The sequence below is a fragment of the Oncorhynchus masou genome, unplaced genomic scaffold (assembly GCF_036934945.1).
Source record: "Oncorhynchus masou masou isolate Uvic2021 unplaced genomic scaffold, UVic_Omas_1.1 unplaced_scaffold_6035, whole genome shotgun sequence".
In the NCBI taxonomy this organism is placed as follows: domain Eukaryota; kingdom Metazoa; phylum Chordata; class Actinopteri; order Salmoniformes; family Salmonidae; genus Oncorhynchus; species Oncorhynchus masou.
Genome location: NW_027012459.1, coordinates 455 through 18,592, shown reverse-complemented (window position 1 = coordinate 18,592; position 18,138 = coordinate 455). Strand labels below are relative to the sequence as shown.

At 47.6% G+C, this 18,138-nt stretch overlaps 1 pseudogene; it reads left to right on the top strand.

Moving 5' to 3' along the window:
• Positions 1-8,501: 8,501 nt before the first annotated feature.
• LOC135536365 (coiled-coil domain-containing protein 80-like) lies at positions 8,502-17,889 on the top strand (annotated as a pseudogene).
• The last annotated feature ends 249 nt before the right edge of the window (positions 17,890-18,138 follow it).

The following is an 18,138-nucleotide window of genomic DNA, read 5'->3' as shown; positions in this document are numbered from 1 at the left end:
AAATTTCCAGATTATGGCACCACAACAAACCCATCATAACTCAAGGACCAGTCAATGAAGGCATTAATCAGAGAGGCAACAAAGAGACCAAAGATAACCCTTGAAGGAACTGCAAAGCTCCACAGCAGAGATTGGAGTATCTGTCCATAGGACCAGTTTAAGCCTTACACTCCACAGAGATGGGCTTTACGGAAGAGTGGCCAGAAAAAGCAACGGCTTAAAGAAAAAAATAAGCAAACACGTTTGGTGTTCGCCAAAAGGCATGTGGGAGACTCCACTAACATATGCAAGAAGTTACTCTGGTCAGATGAGACTAAAATTGAGCTTTTTGGACATCAAGGAAAATGCTATGTCTGGTGCAAACCCAGCACCTCTCATCACCCCGAGAATACCATCCCACAGTGAATATGGTGGTGGCAGCATTATGCATAGTGGGGATGTTTTTTATTGGCAGGTACTGGGAGTCTGGTCAAAATGAATTCAGGAGTTTGTTCCTGTACAGGAACCAAATCAGCAGAAATTCCAGAGCGCCAACTAATTGTACTCGTTAAAACTCAAACTTTCATTAAAATTCACATGCAGGGTACTCAATTCAAGCCACACTCATTGTGAATATAGCATACATGTCAGATTTGTAAAATGCTTTTCGGCGAAAGCATGAGAAGCTATTATCCGATAGCATGCAGCCCCCAGAAACACACAAAGGGGACGTAAACAAAGAAATTAGCGTAGCCGGCGCTACCCAAAACGCAGAAATAAAATATAAAACATTCATTACCTTTGACGAGATTCCTTGTTGGCACTCCTATATGTCCCATAAACATCACAATTTGGTCTTTTGTTCGATTAAATCGGTCCATATATACCCAAAATTGTCATGTCTTGTTATGTCTGTTCCTGTCCTTTCTCTTCACTCTCTCTCTCTGCTGGTCTTTTTAGGTTACCTTCTCTGTCTCTCATTCTTCAGCTGTTCTACATCTCCTCTAACTAGCTCATTCACTCTTTCACACCTGTTCTCTCTTCCCCCTCTGATTAGGTCTCTATTTCTTTCTCTGTACCTGCTACTTTCAGGGTCTGATTCTTGTTTGTGTTTTTTGATGCCAGAAGCAAGCTGTCGTCTCGTTTGCTTCCACCTTGTCCTGTCCTGTTGGAGTCTGCCTGGCAGGTGCCTCCTGCACTATACTAACGTTCTTTTGTTCCGCTGACAACGTTGGAAGAGGATTTATGCCATTCCTGTTTTTTCATTAAAGAACTCTGTTTTCTGTTAAAACCGCTTTTGGGTCTTCACTCAAGTTCATAACAGAAGAATCAGACCAAGAATGGACCCAGCGGCTCCGGACCCTTTTCACTCCGCCGTCGAGATCCAGGGAGCGATGCTAGGCAGACACGAGGAGGAATTGTCTGCTGCTCGACATGCCGTTGAGACCCTGGCCGTCCAAGTCTCCGACCTCACAAGACAGGTTCACCAACTCCACCTCGATCCACCGCCCACTTCCAGGGTTTCCGAGTCTCCGGAGCCCAGGATCAACAACCCGCCGTGTTACTCTGGGGAGCCCACTGAGTGCCGCTCATTCCTCACTCAGTGTGATGTGGTGTTCTCTCTCAGCCCAACACTTACTCCAGGAGCGCAGCCATCGCCTACGTCATTTCTCTCCTTACCGGACGGGCGCGTGAGTGGGGCACGGCAGTCTGGGAGGCGAGGGCTGAGTGTATTAACCAGTATCAAGACTTTAAGGAGGAGATGATACGGGTTTTTGACCGTTCTGTTTTTGGGGAGGAGGCTTCCAGGGCCCTGTCTTCCCTATGTCAGGGGAATCGATCCATAACGGATTATTCTATTGAGTTTCGCACTCTCGCTGCCTCAAGTGACTGGAGCGAGCCGGCTTTGCTCGCTCGTTTTCTGGAGGGTCTCCTCGTCGAGGTTAAGGACGAGATCCTCTCCCGGGAGGTTCCTTCCAGTCTGGACTCCTTAATAGCTCTCGCTATTCGCATAGAGCGACGGTTTGATCTTCGTCGCCGAGCTCGAGAAAGGAGCTCGTGTTCTCCGCTGCTCCCCTCTCCACATCACTGCCACCTGCCGCATCACTGCCACCCTCCTCCGCCGGCTCGGATGCTGAGCCTATGCAGCTGGGGGGTATCCGCATCTCGGCCAAGGAGAAGGAACGGAGAATCACCAATCGCCTCTGTCTCTACTGCGGCTCCGCTGGTCATTTTGTCACCTCATGTCCAGTAAAAGCCAGAGCTCATCAGTAAGAGGAGGGCTACTGGTGAGCGCAACTACTCAGGCCTCTCCTTCTGGATCACGCACTACTTTTCCGGTCCATCTCCGCTGGCCCGGTTCATCTGCTTCCTGCAGTGCCTTGATAGACTCTGGGGCGGAGGGCTGTTTTATGGACGAGACCTGGGCTCGGGAACATGACATTCCTCTCAGACAGTTAGGGAGCCCACGGCCTTGTTCCGCTTTAGATGGTAGTTCTCTCCCCAAGATTCAGCGTGAGACGCTGCCTTTAACCCTCACTGTCTCTGGTAATCATAGCGAAACCATTTCTTTTTTTAATTTTTCGTTCACCTTTTACACCTGTTGTTTTGGGTCATCCCTGGCTAGTGCGCCATAACCCTTCTATTAATTGGTCTAGTAATACTATCCTATCCTGGAATGTTTCTTGTCATGTAACCTGTTTAATGTCTGCTATCCCTCCTGTTTCCTCTGTCTCTACTTCACAGGAGGAGCCTGGCGATTTGACAGGGGTGCCGGAGGAGTATCACGATCTGCGCACGGTGTTCAGTCGTTCCAAGGCCACTTCTCTCCCTCCACACCGGTCGTATGACTGTAGTATTGATCTCCTTCCGGGAACTACTCCCCCGGGGTAGATTATACTCTCTGTCGGCTCCCGAACGTAAGGCTCTCGAGGATTATTTGTCGGTTTCGCTCAACGCCGGTACCATTGTCTCCTCCTCCTCTCCCGCCGGAGCGGGGTTTTTTTGTTCAGAAGAAGGACGGGTCCCTGCGCCCATGCGTGGATTATCGAGGCTGAATGACATAACAGTTAAGAATCGTTATCCGCTTCCTCTTATGTCTTCAGCCTTCGAGATCCTGCAGGGAGCCAGGTTTTTCACCAAATTGGACCTTCGTAACGCCTACCATCTCGTGCGCATCAGGGAGGGGACGAGTGGAAGACGGCGTTTAACACTCCGTTAGGGCACTTTGAATACCGGGTTCTTCCTTTCGGCCTCGTTAACGCTCCAGCTGTCTTTCAGGCACTAGTTAACGACGTCCTGAGAGACATGCTGAACATTTTTGTTTTCGTTTACATGGATGATATCCTGATTTTTTCTCCGTCTCTCTCGATTCATGTTCAGCACGTGCGGCGCGTCCTCCAGCGCCTTTTGGAGAACTGTCTTTATGTGAAGGCTGAGAAGTGCATTTTTCATGCCGCCTCTGTCCCTTTTCTCGGTTCCGTTATTTCCGCTGAGGGCATTAAGATGGATCCCGCTAAGGTCCAGGCTGTCATTGATTGGCCCGTTCCTAAGTCACGCGTCGAGCTGCAGCGCTTTCTGGGCTTCGCTAATTTCTATCGTCGTTTCATCCGTAATTTCGGTCAGGTGGCAGCTCCCCTCACAGCCCTTACTTCTGTTAAGACGTGCTTTAAGTGGTCCGTTTCCGCCCAGGGAGCTTTTGATCTTCTTAAGAATCGTTTTACATCCGCTCCTATTCTTGTTACACCTGACATCTCTAGACAGTTTGTTGTTGAGGTTGACGCGTCAGAGGTGGGCGTGGGAGCCATTCTTTCTCAGCGCTCTCTCTCTGACGGCAAGGTCCATCCTTGCGCGTTTTCTCTCATCGCTTATCGCCGTCAGAACGTAACTATGATGTTGGTCGCGAACTGCTCGCCATCCGCTTAGCCCTAGGCGAATGGCGACAGTGGTTGGAGGGGGCGACCGTTCCTTTTGTCGTTTGGACTGACCATAGGAACCTTGAGTACATCCGTTCAGCCAAACGACTTAATGCGCGTCAGGCTCGTTGGGCTCTGTTTTTCGCTCGTTTCGAGTTTGTTATTTCTTATCGTCCGGGCTCAAAAAACACCAAGCCTGATGCTTTATCTCGTCTCTTCAGTTCTTCTGAGGTCTCCACCGACCCCGAGGGATTCTCCCTGACGGGCGTGTTGTCGGGTTGACTGTCTGGGGAATTGAGAGGCAGGTAAAGCAAGCACTCGCTCACACTCCGTCGCCGCGAGCTTGTCCTAGGAACCTTCTGTTCGTTCCCGTTCCTACTCGTCCGGCCGTTCTTCAGTGGGCCCACTCTGCCAAGTTAGCCGGCCACCCCGGCGTTCGGGTACGCTCGCTTCCATTCGCCAGCGTTTCTGGTGGCCCACTCGGGAACGTGACGCGTCGATTTGTCGCCGCTTGTTCGGTCTGCGCGCAGACTAAATCTGGGAACTCTCCTCCTGCCGGCCGTCTCAGACCGCTTCCCATTCCCCTCTCGACCGTGGTCTCACATCGCTTTAGATTTTATCACCGGACTGCCTTCATCAGCGGGGAAGACAGTTATTCTTACGGTTGTCGATAGATTCTCTAAGGCGGCTCATTTCATTCCTCTCGATAAGCTCCCTTCTGCTAAGGAGACGGCTCAGATCATTATCGAGAATGTTTTCCGAATTCATGGCCTTCCGTCTGACGTCGTTTCCGACAGAGGCCCGCAGTTCACGTCTCAATTTTGGAGGGAGTTTTGCCGTTTGATTGGGGCTTCCGTCAGTCTCTCGTCCGGCTTTCATCCCCAGTCTAACGGTCAAGCCGAACGGGCCAATCAGACTGTTGGTCGCATTTTACGCAGTCTTTCTTTTCGTAACCCTGCGTCTTGGTCAGAACAGCTCCCCTGGGCAGAGTACGCCCACAACTCGCTTCCCTCGTCTGCTACCGGTCTATCCCCTTTTCAGTGTAGCCTCGGGTACCAGCCTCCGCTGTTCTCATCTCAGCTCGCCGAGTCCTCGTCCCCTCCGCTCAGGCTTTTGTCCAGCGTTGCGAGCGCACCTGGAAGGGGTCAGGTCGGCACTTTGCCGTAATAGGGCGCAGACTGTGAGGGCCGCTAATAGCGTAGGACCAAGAGTCCTAGATATTGTTGCGGTCAGAGAGTATGGCTCTCCACTCAGAACCTTCCCCTTAAGACAGCTTCTCGCAAGTTGGCCCCGCGGTTCATTGGTCCGTTCCGTATTTCCCAGGTCATTAATCCTGTCGCAGTGCGACTTCTTCTCCCGCGCTATCTTCGTCGCGTTCACCCGGTCTTCCATGTCTCCTGTGTTAAGCCCGTTCTTCGCGCCCCCGCTCGTCCCTCCCCCATCCTTGTCGAGGCGCACCCATCTACAGGGTTCGTAAGATTTTGGACATGCGCCCTCGGGGCCGTGGTCATCAGTACCTAGTGGATTGGGAGGGGTACGGTCCTGAGGAGAGGAGTTGGGTTCCCTCTCGGGACGTGCTGGACCGTTCGCTGATCGATGATTTCCTCCGTTGCCGCCAGGTTTCCTCCTCGAGTGCGCCAGGAGCGCTCGGTGAGTGGGGGGTACTGTCATGTCTTGTTATGTCTGTTCCTGTCCTTTCTCTTCACTCTCTCTCTCTGCTGGTCTTTTTAGGTTACCTTCTCTGTCTCTCATTCTTCAGCTGTTCTACATCTCCTCTAACTAGCTCATTCACTCTTTCACACCTGTTCTCTCTTCCCCCTCTGATTAGGTCTCTATTTCTTTCTCTGTTCCTGCTACTTTCAGGGTCTGATTCTTGTTTGTGTTTTTTGATGCCAGAAGCAAGCTGTCGTCTCGTTTGCTTCCACCTTGTCCTGTCCTGTTGGAGTCTGCCTGGCAGGTGCCTCCTGCACTATACTAACGTTCTTTTGTTCCGCTGACAACGTTGGAAGAGGATTTATGCCATTCCTGTTTTTTCATTAAAGAACTCTGTTTTCTGTTAAAACCGCTTTTGGGTCTTCACTCAAGTTCATAACAAAAATGTCCATTTATGAACACAGTGAAATCCATGTAAAAAGGCACCTTTCCCAACGCAACGTAATTTTTAAAAATTCATAAAGTTGCCTATAAACTTTGACAACACGCTTCAACCTACTTCTATAATCCAAGTTTAGGTATTAGTAAACGTTAATAAACGATCAAATTGATCACGGAGCGATCTGTATTCAATAACTAGACGTTTACAAAACGAAGTCCAGTTCCTCACTGACATTTTTTTCAGTTGCGCACCTGAACACCGGATGTGCTATTGACCAATCGAACCAAGGAAAAAGGGCCCTGGTAATCACAACACTGGAGACATCGTGTGGAATCTGTAGGAATTGCAAACACAGTTCCATCATTTATGACAAGCCTTAGACAATACAAACACTGGCGGATGGATTTATTCTTTGTAGATTGTGTGATGAGGTTTTCTTGCGATTTTGACAACGGAACTCGTTCTGTTATAGTCACAGACACCATTGAACCAGTTCTAGAAACTTCAGAGTGTTTTCTATGCACACATACTAACCATATGCATATACTATATTCCTGGCATGAGTAGCAGGACGTTGAAATGTTGAGCGATATTTAACAGAATTTTGAAAAAAGTAGCACGATCTCTAACAGGAATTGATGGATGGCGCTAAATACAGGGAATTCTTTAGGGAAACCTGTTTTAGTTTTCCAGAGATTTGAGACTGGGACGCATGTTCACTGTTCAGCAGGACAATGGCCCCAAGCCTACTGCTAAAGCAACACTCGAGTGGTTTAAGGGGAAACATTTAAATGTCTTGGAATGGCCTGGTCAAAGCCCAGACCTCAATCCAATTGAGAATCTGTGGTATGACTTAAAGATCGCTGTACATCAGAGGAACCCATCCAACTTGAAGGAGCTGGAGCAGTTTTGCATTGAAGTATGGGGTGAAATCCCAGTGGCTGGACATGCCAAGCTTATAGAGACATACCCCAAGAGACTTGCAGCTGTAATTGCTGCAAAAGGTGCCTCTACAAAGTATTGACTTTGGGGGGTGAAGAGTTATGAACGTTCAAGTTTTCCGTTTTTTGTGTGTTATTTCTTGTTTGTTTCACAATAAAACATATTTTGCATCTTCAAAGTGGTAGTCATGTTGGGTAATAAAATTATACAACCCCCCAAAAAATCCATTTCAATTCCAGGTTGTAAGGCAAGAAAATAGGAAAAATGACAAAGGGGATGAATACTTTTGCAAGCCACTGTACTTTGAAGAATCTCATATATAAAATAGATGTGGATTTGTTTAACACTTTTTTATTGGTTACTACATGATTCTATATGTGTTATTTCATAGTTTTGATGTTTTCACTATTCGACAATGTAGAAATAGTAAAAATAAAGAAAAACCCTGGAATGAGTAGGTTTGTCCAAACTTTTGACTGGTACTGCGTGTATGTGTGTGTACATATATATATATACACTGTAATTGAAGTGTTACAGTTGCACATGGACTGATAGTTTGCACTTTTCCTGCTACTTTGTATAGTTCCATACAGAACTGATAGATTATATCTCATCAGGTGTCCCTGTCTGATGAAGAACTATTGCAGCGGTGCACTCACTCGCTCGCTCGCTCACTCGCTCACTAGCTCACTCACTCGCTCACTAGCTCACTCACTCGCTCACTCGCTCACTCGCTCTCTCACTCGCACGCACGCACGCACACATGCACGCACCTTTGCAACTTTCATCTTGAAACACTTCTGGAAATATAAGCATGGCAGAGAACCCATGAGAGATGAGGCAGTAAACGTGGCTACAAACCAGGTTGTTCAACCCATGTTGGCAATGAGCTGAGCGGTTGAAAAAACTCCTGTGGGCTAAATGAGAATCGTATAAAGAGGTTATAATGCATTGTAATTATATTTTATGAAGTATACAGAGGGATACATATCATAGTTACACAACTTGACTCTGTGGAGGCTTACAGTAATAATATGTAGCCTACAGTTTAGAGGAGAATAGATGCACTGCCAAAGTCTCAGTCTAAATTTAACACAGCTTTCAGTTCTTAAATGACCCAAAAGTCCATTGATCTTTAATGCGCCGCGTATTTATTATTGTTGCCATTGAACAAGTCTTGCATGGGGAAAGCCCCGGCTATTTTGGAACATTTCAAAGGGAATGGATGTGGGCAATAGAAGCCGTTCCTCATTACAGTTTATGGGAGGAACTTGACATTGAGATTAGCTATGGTCAGTTCTCTTCCCAGAGTGTTCCCTCCAGCTGGGTTGCCAGTTGGGAATAAAATCCTATGTTTAAATTGAATTAAAATGAGCAGTAAAAGTAAAATAAATCCATAAATTATATATTGTATTTTGTGAATCATTTGGTGTTTTACAATAGTAGTTTTATTCAGAAGGGTTTCCTAAAAGACTGATAGACTACAACATTTCCAGATAAAGAGATTTAGTTTTCAACTGGCAACCCGCTGTGCAGGGGCTGGTGCTGTGTAGCGCTGCCGCGCCAGCGAGAAGAGTCTTGGCAGGGCAGATGGTTTGTGTGGACATTACTCGGATAGCGCCAGAGTTTTAGGTTGGGAAATCAGGAGACTGGAGATAGAGATGCGTTTCCCATACAGAAGAGCCACTCTCTACAGATTTTCATCTTGAATCCGGAAAAAGCCTTCCATGCCTAAAACTTCCAGCTTTTTAGATGGCTTATTTGGAAAGTTGGACAGTCTTTTCAAATAACGGTCAGAGAATGAAGTAAAACGCATTCATTTTCGAGAGTGCTCTATCAGTTAACTTGTTAACTTGTGGATGTTAAAATGCTGTGTACACTTGGAGTGTATAACTGATATGCAAAGAAATTCCGGTAGCGCAAAGTCAGCGTATTTTCCTAAATAGTGCGGTGATTTGGAGAGCTGAACTTGGAGGTTTGGAATAACGGTTTCTAATACCCGGAATTATTTTTGGGAATTGCTGACTCCGTCAATGAGTGGCTAATTTGTTGAGTTTTCCTGTCTGCGTTGTTGTGCAGCTGTCATGTTGATAGCAGGCTGGTGAAGTAGTGTGTTGGGTTAACTGCGAAAACTAAAGGCATGCTTTGAAACACAACACTAAAGTGTTTGCCTCTCTCTTGCACTCTATTTTTTACTGCGCTGTACTGTATTTTTTATTTGCTGAAAATAAATATTCTAAATAGGCATACAGGTCCCATGTGTACTATTGGACATTTTTCACTCTGTCAGATTGTTCATTGTAATTGACAGCTTCCCATAATGCGGGGAGCGTTTGTTCTGGGTCTGTTCCTGCTCTGTCTGTTAGCGTGGGCAGGACACGCAGACAAACAGACCCATCTCAAACAGATGCGCATACTCAACAACGGGCGTCTGCAGCCGGGCACAGCCGAAAGAAAGCGCATTGTCGGAGGGAGAGGGACCTCCCGCCCTGGACTCAGCTCAGCCTCGGTGCCCACCGGTATCAGCGCTAGGCGCGGGGAGGACATGCAGGCAGACCAGGCCTCTGTTCCTCGGGCCAGGACAGGGGCTGGACAAGGCAGACGAGGTGGAGCGCTGGCAGGGGCAGTAGGGAGAAGGGCAGCCGGGCAGCGTGTTCCTCTCCAGCCTGTCATGCTTCAGGATGAAGGCGCTCTCGGGGTGAGGACCAGACAGACCCGCATACCAAGCAGTGCAGGCTCACCTAACCTCCTGGCGAGCTTTGCAGGGAAAAACCGAATTCTGGTGATTTCTGCCCCCCACGATTCAGACGGTTACTACCGGCTAATGATGACTCTGCTGAAGCCAGACGTGTACTGTGAGCTGGCGGAGCGGCATGTGCAGCAGATCGTGATATTCCACCAGGAGGGGGAGATGGGTGGGAAGGTGAGGCGGATCACCAGAGAGGGGAAGGTGATGGAGGAACCTTTGGACACAGCGCTCATCCCCCGCCTCATGACCTTCCTCAAACTGGAGAAAGGTAAAGACATGGTCCTATCTGATAACTATCCCCTACTCCTTTAGTGTTGGCAGATCTGTCACTCCTGTTCATCACGATAAGTTTGTATATGAAAAATGTCCTTCCTTTTGCACATTACATATTCCAATAACATTATTGTTTACATATCCCAGCATTGGGGTATGCATAGGATCTTGAGGAACGCTGATACTTTCAAGCTTCTTTAAAACTACAAAAGTGTTCAGTATTAATATGTGATAACAATACAACAGAACAGATGAACCGGAATGGCATTTACTGTCACAGGTGCCCAAAATGAACTATATCAAAGCCAAGCCCTTACTAAGCAACATCTCTTCTGATCTGAGCCACTTGGTCATATCTCAATCACAGGAGGTTGGTGGCACCTTAATTGGGGAGGACGGGCTCATAGTAATGGATGGAGCGGGAATTGGTTGAATGGTATCAAATACATCAAACAGTTGGTTTCCATTAGAGGTCGACCGATTAATCGGAATGGCCGATTTCAAGTTTTCATAACAATCGGTAATCTGTATTTTTTTTTTACACTTTTATTTAACCTTTATTATACTAGGCAAGTCAGTTATTAAGAACACATTCATATGTTCAATGATGGCCTAAGAACAGTGGGTTAATGAACTGCCTTGTTCAGGGGCAGAATGACAGATGTTTTACTTTGTCAGCTCGGGGATTCGTTTTTGCAAACTTCCTGTTACTGGCACATCACTCTAACCACCTGCCTTACATTGCACTCCACGAGGAGCCTGCGTTGAGCAGGCTGACTACCTGTTATGAGAGGGCAGCAAGAAACCAAGGTAAGCTGCTAGCTAGCATTAAACATATCTTATAATAAACAATCAATCTTAACATAATCACTAGTTAACTATACGTGGTTGACAATATTACTAGTTTATCTAGCGTGTCCTAGCGTGCATTAAATCGATGCGGTGCCAGTTAACTTCTCATCGAATCACAGCCTACTTCGACAAACGGGTGAGGATTTAACAAGCGCATTTGCGAAAAAAGCCGGTGCACCAATGTACCTAACCATAAACATCAATGCCTTCCTTTAAAATCAACACACAAGTATATGTTTTTAAACCTGCATATTTAGTTAATATTGCCTGTTAGCATGAATATCTTTTAAAATTAACAAGGGAAATTGTGTCACTTCTCTTGCGTTCTGTGCAAGCAGAGTCAGGGTATATTTAGCAGTTTGAGCCGCCTGGCTCATTGCGAACTCCTATTCCTAACTAAGACTGTAACTAATTTTGCAGAATTGTACATAATTATGACATAACATTGAAGGTTGTGCAATGTAACAGCAATATTTAGACATAGGGATGCCACCCGTAAGATAAAATACTGAACGGTTCCATATTTCACTGAAAGAATAGACTTTTTTTTTCTTCGAAATCACCATATTAATGACCAAAGGCTCGTATTTCTGTGTGTTATTATGTTATACATTCATTTGTATTTTTTTATTTCACCTTTATTTAACCAGGTAGGCAAGTTGAGAACAAGTTTTCATTTGCAACTGTGACCTGGCCAAGATAAAGCAAAGCAGTTCGACACATACAACAACACAGAGTAACACATGGAATAAACAAACATACAGTCAATAATACAGTACTACAAAAGAAAACAAAAAGTCTATATACAGTGTGTGCAAATGAGGTAAGATAAGGGAGGTAAGGCAATAAATAATTACAATATAGCAATTAAACACTGGAATGGTAGATGTGCAAGTAGAGATACTGGGGTGCAAAGGAGCTAGATAAATAAATACAGTATGGGGATGGGGTAGATAGATGTGCTGTTTACAGATGGGCTATGTACAGGTGCAGTGATCAGTGTGTTGCTCTGGCACTTAAAAAGTTAGTTAGAGAGATATGAGTCTCCAGCTTCAGAGATTTTTGCAGTTCGTTCCAGTCATTGGCAGCAGAGAACTGGAAGGAAAGACGATCAAAGGAGAAATTGGCTTTGGGGGTGACCAGTGAGATATACCTGCTGGAGCGCGTGCTACAGATGGGTGCTGCTATGGTGACCAGTGAGCTGGGAAAAGGCGGGGCTTTACCTAGCAGGGACTTGTAGATAACCTGTAGCCAGTGGGTTTGGCGACGAGTATGAAGCGAGGGCCAACCAACAAGAGCATACAGGTCGCAATGGTGGGTCGTGTATGGGGCTTTGGTGACAAAACGGATGGCAATGTGATAGACTGAATCCAGTTTGTTGAGTAGAGTGTTGGAGGCTATTTTATAGATGACATCACCGAAGTCAAGGATTGGTAGGATGGTTCGTTTTACGAGGGTATGTTTGGCAGCATAAGTGAAGAATGCGTTGTTGCAATATAGAAAGCCGATTTAATTTTGATTGGAGATGCTAAATGTGAGTCTGGAAGGAGAGTTTACATTGTAACCAGACATCTAGGAATTTGTAGTTGTCCACATATTCTAAGTCAGAGCCGTCCAGAGTAGTGATGCTGGACGGGCGAGCAGGTGCGGGCAGGGATCGGTTGAAGTGCATGCATTTAGTTTTACTTGCATTTAAGAGCATTTGGAGGCCACTGAAGGAGAGTTGTATGGCATCGAAGCTCATCTGGAGGTTAGTTAACACAGTGTCCAAAGAGGGGCCAGAGGCATTCAGAATGGTGTCGTCTGCATAGAGGTGTATCAGAGAATCACCAACAGCAAGAGCAACATCATTGATGTATACAGAGAAGAGAGTCAGCCCTGTGGTTTAATCCTCAGAGGTCTGGACAACAGGCCCTCCGATTTGACACACTGAACTCTGTCTGAGAAGTAGTTGGTAAACCAGGCGAGGCAGTCATTTGAGAAACCAAGGCAGCCGAGTCTGCCAATAAGAATGTGGTGATTGACGGATTCAAAAGCCTTGGCCAGGTCGATGAATACGGCTGCACATTAATGTCTCTTATCGATGGCGGTTATGATGTTGTTTAGAACCTTGAGCTTGGCTGAGGTGCACCCATGACCAGCTCTGAAACCAGATTGCATAGCGGAGAAGATACGGTGGGATTCGAAATGGTTGGTAATCTGTTTGTTAACTTCATGCGACGAGCAATCCCGTATCCGGGATCCTATTTATAGCCTCAAGCTCATTAGCATAACGCAACGTTAACTACTTTTGAAAATCGTAAATGAAATGAAATAAATATATTAGCTCACATGCTTAGCCTTTTGTTAACAACACTGTCATCTCAGATTTTCAAAATATGCTTTTCAACCATAGCTACACAAGCATTTGTGTAAGAGTATTGATAGCCTAGCATAGTATTAAGCCTAGCATTCAGCAGGCAACATTTTCTCAAAAACAAGAAAAGCATTCAAATAAAATAATTTACCTTTGAAGAACTTTGGATGTTTTCAATGAGGAGACTCTCAGTTAGATAGCAAATGTTCAGTTTTTCCAAAAATATTATTTGTGTAGGAGAAATCGCTCCGTTTTGTTCATCACGTTTGGCTAAGAAAAAAACCCGAAAATTCAGTCATTACAACGCCAAACTTTTTTCCAAATTAACTCCATAATATCGACAGAAACATGGCAAACGTTGTTTAGAATCAATCCTCAAGGTGTTTTTCACATATCTATTCGAAGGTAAATCATTAGTGGCAGTTGCCTTTCTCTTCTGAACCAAATGGAAACGTGCATGCAGCTGGAGATTACGCAATAATTTCGACGGAGGACACCAGGCGGACACCTGGTAAATGTAGTCTCTTATGGTCAATCTTCCAATGATATGCCTACAAATACGTCACAATGCTGCAGACATCTTGGGGAAACGACAGAAAGTGTAGGCTCATTCCTTGCGCATTCACAGCCATATAAAGAGACATTGGAACACAGCAAATTCAAAATCTTGGGGCATTGTCTGTTTGAAACTTCATCTTGGTTTCGCCTGTAATAATAATCAGTATCGGTATCGGTGTTGAAAAATCATAATCGGTCAACCTTTAGTTTCCATGTGCTTGATTCCATTTACTCCGTTCCAGCCATTATTGTGATCCGTCCTCCCCTCAGGAGCCTCCTGTGATCTCAATAACCCAGCACCAATAACCCAGCACCAATAACCCAGCACCAATAACCCAGCACCAATAACCCAGCACCAATAACCCAGCACCCAGCATCAATACCTCAGCAGTTTTTAACAAAACAAACCAACTTAGTGACACAACGCCAACAACCCAGCAATGAACCATCACCATACTGGTCACACCTGTCCTAGTCCATTCAAACGTGTCAGCTGTTTGATGTGGGGGTTACAGGGGTGTGTGGTGTTGGCAATTTGCATGTTTTGCTGCATATGATATGCTGAAAAGCAGTGAACATTAAAATTAAATTGTGAGGGAAAAAACATCAACCTGAGTCTTTCCAGGTAAGTTTGGGATGCTTTCTTGTCTCCTTTCTGCATGTTGATTGTGGCCAAAGCCATGAAATCCAGACTATTTTATGAAGTAAATGTATTCTCTTATCTGTCACCCTGTCCAGGTAAGTTTGGAATGGTACTCCTGAGGAAAACCCTCCAGGTGGAGGAGAGGTATCCCTATCCAGTCAGGCTGGAGGCCATGTACGAGTCATCGACAAGGCACCAGTGAGGAAGTTTGAGAAGATCCGACAGAAAGGATTCGTCCAGAAGTGTAAAGGGGCGGGAGTAGAAGGTCAGGTGGAGGAGGGGGGCGGAGACTCAGGGACGGTAGTGGAAACAGGTGGACAGGTAGACCCGCCTCCAGAGAGGAAGCCTGTGAGGAAGCCAATGAGGAGACCCACGACAACCACCACTGTTGCCACAATGACAACGAGGCCAACGACAACTACCACAGCGACAACTACCACAACTATGCGACCCACAAGGACCACGACAAAAGCCACCACGACAAAAGCCACCACGACAAAAGCCACCACGACAAAAGCCACCACGACAAAAGCCACCACGACAACCACACCAAAACCCACAACAACCACAACTAAACAGACTACAACGACCACAACTAAACAGACTACAACCACACGACAGACCACCACTGCTACTACCACCACAACCCAGAGACCCACAAAAGCCCAGACCACCCCTGACTGGCTGGCTGTCCCCAGGACCACGGCTGAGCCAAATTACAATAACGGCAGAGACAGGGAGAGGGACAGGTACGCAGCCACGACAACCCCGTCTGGGGACAACCGAACAGACAAGGAGGGAAGGACCACAATGGCCGTCAGCAGCCAGAAGTGGTGCCCACCCAGCACAAACCCGCCAAGGGCAAACCTACCAAGAGGAAGAATGAGATGGTATGCAGGGGACTTATTACATTTCACTTATTACATTGCTGTTGAGAATGTTGCATCAGCCTTGATTTTGGTGATCAATTAAATATCCTCCTCTCCTCTCATCCAGGTGTTAAATAATGAGTATGAGGAGAAGTATGAATCTGGCCGGCCCACCGTCAGCAACCCAGAGACACAGACAGAGGTCAACACAAAGGTCAGCCCAGCCAAGAGGGGCAATGGAAAACACGACAATACTGAGAAGAAGAAGAAAAAGAAGAAGGGCAAACCAGACAAGGCCGCCAAGAGGGACAAGGCCGAGAGGAGAGGAGCGAAGGCAGGAAGGAGAGCAAAAACAACGGAAAGAAGAACGGTAAGAAGGTGTCGAAGAATCCTGAGAAAGAGGAGTACTACAAGCCCACCAAGAAGCCTCCGCCTTCTAGGGATCCCTGGCTTCCTTCCTGGACTACTTTGAGAACAGGAGACGACTCGTGGTAAGTGGCTTCCTTCCTGGACTGCTTTGAGAACAAGCGATGACTCGTGGTAAGAAAAGTGTTTCCCCTTGTTTCTGGGTGTGGCGCCAGGATCCCCAGAGAAACCGTCACGACTACAAACGCACCACTGAAACTAATAGAAGACTTTAGAGAACTAATGAAGCAATATATGGGATATTGTAACTAATAACAAAAATACATTTGATTTAAATACAATTTGTTCCACATCCCAAGAACATATCAAAGCCACAATACAATAGCAGCAGTAGCACACTGCCAGAAACGTCATAGCACTGACATAAGTGCTGTAGTAAACTGCCTCTCACTGACTTAACAGCTTTAGATTACTAGCAGAATGTATAGTTGTGTTGTTATAGATTGGAGTATAGCCTTTCAAGAATTTGATCATAGGTGTGCAGCCAAGGGCAGGGTGGGAAATACAGTCCTCATCCTCTCCCTCCCCACTGTCTAATGTTAACATAATCTCAACAGCGGTGTGTGTGTGTGTGTAACCCGGTCTAACCCAGTCTTTCTTTCTCTGTGTGTGTCTCCAGATCATAACAGCCCCCAGTGAGGAGAGCACTATGTACCTGCAACAGAGGGATGAGTACCTGGAGACGGTGTGTGAGATGGCCATCAGGAAAGTCTCCATCATCACTATCTTTGGCTCACTCACCAACTCCACCATGAAGATAGACCACTACCAGCTGGGTAAATACCTTAAAACATCATACCACTACAGACAGGGTCGACACCACCATCTTAATGTGGTGTCAAATGGTTCGGTGAATGGAGGTGAATGGGGAACTATAAACATTGAATGGTAAACAGTATACAGAGAGGATGTAAGATATGGAAAAGTTTCACAAAGACAGGGTCCGGGTCAGGAGGAGAAGACAGGGTCCGGGTCAGGAGGAGAAGACATGGTCCGGGTCAGGAGGAGAAGACAGGGTCCAGTTCAGGATGAGAAGACATGGTCCGGGTCAGGAGGAGAAGACAGGGTCCGGGTCAGGAGGAGAAGACAGGGTCCAGTTCAGGAGGAGAAGACAGGGTCCAGTTCAGGAGGAGAAGACATGGTCCGGGTCAGGAGGAGAAGACATGGTCCGGGTCAGGAGGAGAAGACAGGGTCCAGTTCAGGATGAGAAGACATGGTCCGGGTCAGGAGGAGAAGACAGGGTCCGGGTCAGGAGGAGAAGACAGGGTCCAGTTCAGGATGAGAAGACATGGTCCGGGTCAGGAGGAGAAGACATGGTCCGGGTCAGGAGGAGAAGACAGGGTCCGGGTCAGGAGGAGAAGACAGGGTCCAGTTCAGGAGGAGAAGACAGGGTCCGGGTCAGGAGGAGAAGACAGGGTCCAGTTCAGGAGGAGAAGACAGGGTCCGGGCCAGGAGGAGAAGACAGGGTCTGGGCCAGGAGGAGAAGACAGGGTCTGGGCCAGGAGGAGAAGACAGGGTCTGGGCCAGGAGGAGAAGACAGGGTCTGGGCCAGAAGGAGAAGACGGGGTCCAGGTCAGGAGGAGAAGACGGGGTCCAGGTCAGGAGGAGAAGACGGGGTCCAGGTCAGGAGGAGAAGACGGGGTCCAGGTCAGGAGGAGAAGACGGGGTCCGTGTCAGGAGGAGAAGACGGGGTCCGTGTCAGGAGGAGAAGACTGGGTCCGGGTCAGGAGGAGAAGACGGGATCTGGGTCAGGATGAGAAGACTGGATCCGGGTCAGGAGGAGAAGACTGGGTCCGGGTCAGGAGGAGAAGACGGGGTCCGGGTCAGGAGGAGAAGACGGGGTCCGGGTCAGGAGGAGAAGACTGGAGGAGAGGAGAAGACAGGAGGAGAAGACGGGGTCCGGGTCAGGAGGAGAAGACTGGATCCGGGTCAGGAGGAGAAGACGGGGTCCGGGTCAGGAGGAGAAGACTGGGTCCGGGTCAGGAGGAGAAGACGGGGTCCGGGTCAGGAGGAGAAAGGCGGGGGTCGGGTCAAGAAAGGAGAAGACGGGGTCGGGTCAGGAGGAAGACTGGGTCGGGTCAGGAGGAGGAAAACGGGGTCCGGGTCAGGAGGGAGAAAGGCGGGGTCGGGTCAGGAGGAGAAGACGGGGTCGGGTCAGGAGGAGAAGACTGGGTCGGGTCAGGAGGAGACTGGGTCGGGTCAGGAGGAGAAGACGGGATCTGGGTCAGGATGAAACTGGATCCGGGTCAGGAGGAGGAAGACTGGGTCCGGGTCAGGAGGGAGAAAGCGGGGTCCGGGTCAGGAGGGAGAAGACGGGGGTCCGGGTCAGGAGGAAAGACTGGAGGAGAGGAGAAGACAGGAGGAGAAGACGGGGTCCGGGTCAGGAGGAGAAGACTGGATCGGGTCAGGAGGAAGAGCGGGGTCGGGTCAGGAGGAAGACTGGGTCGGGTCAGGAGGAGAAAGGGGTCGGGTCAGGAGGAGA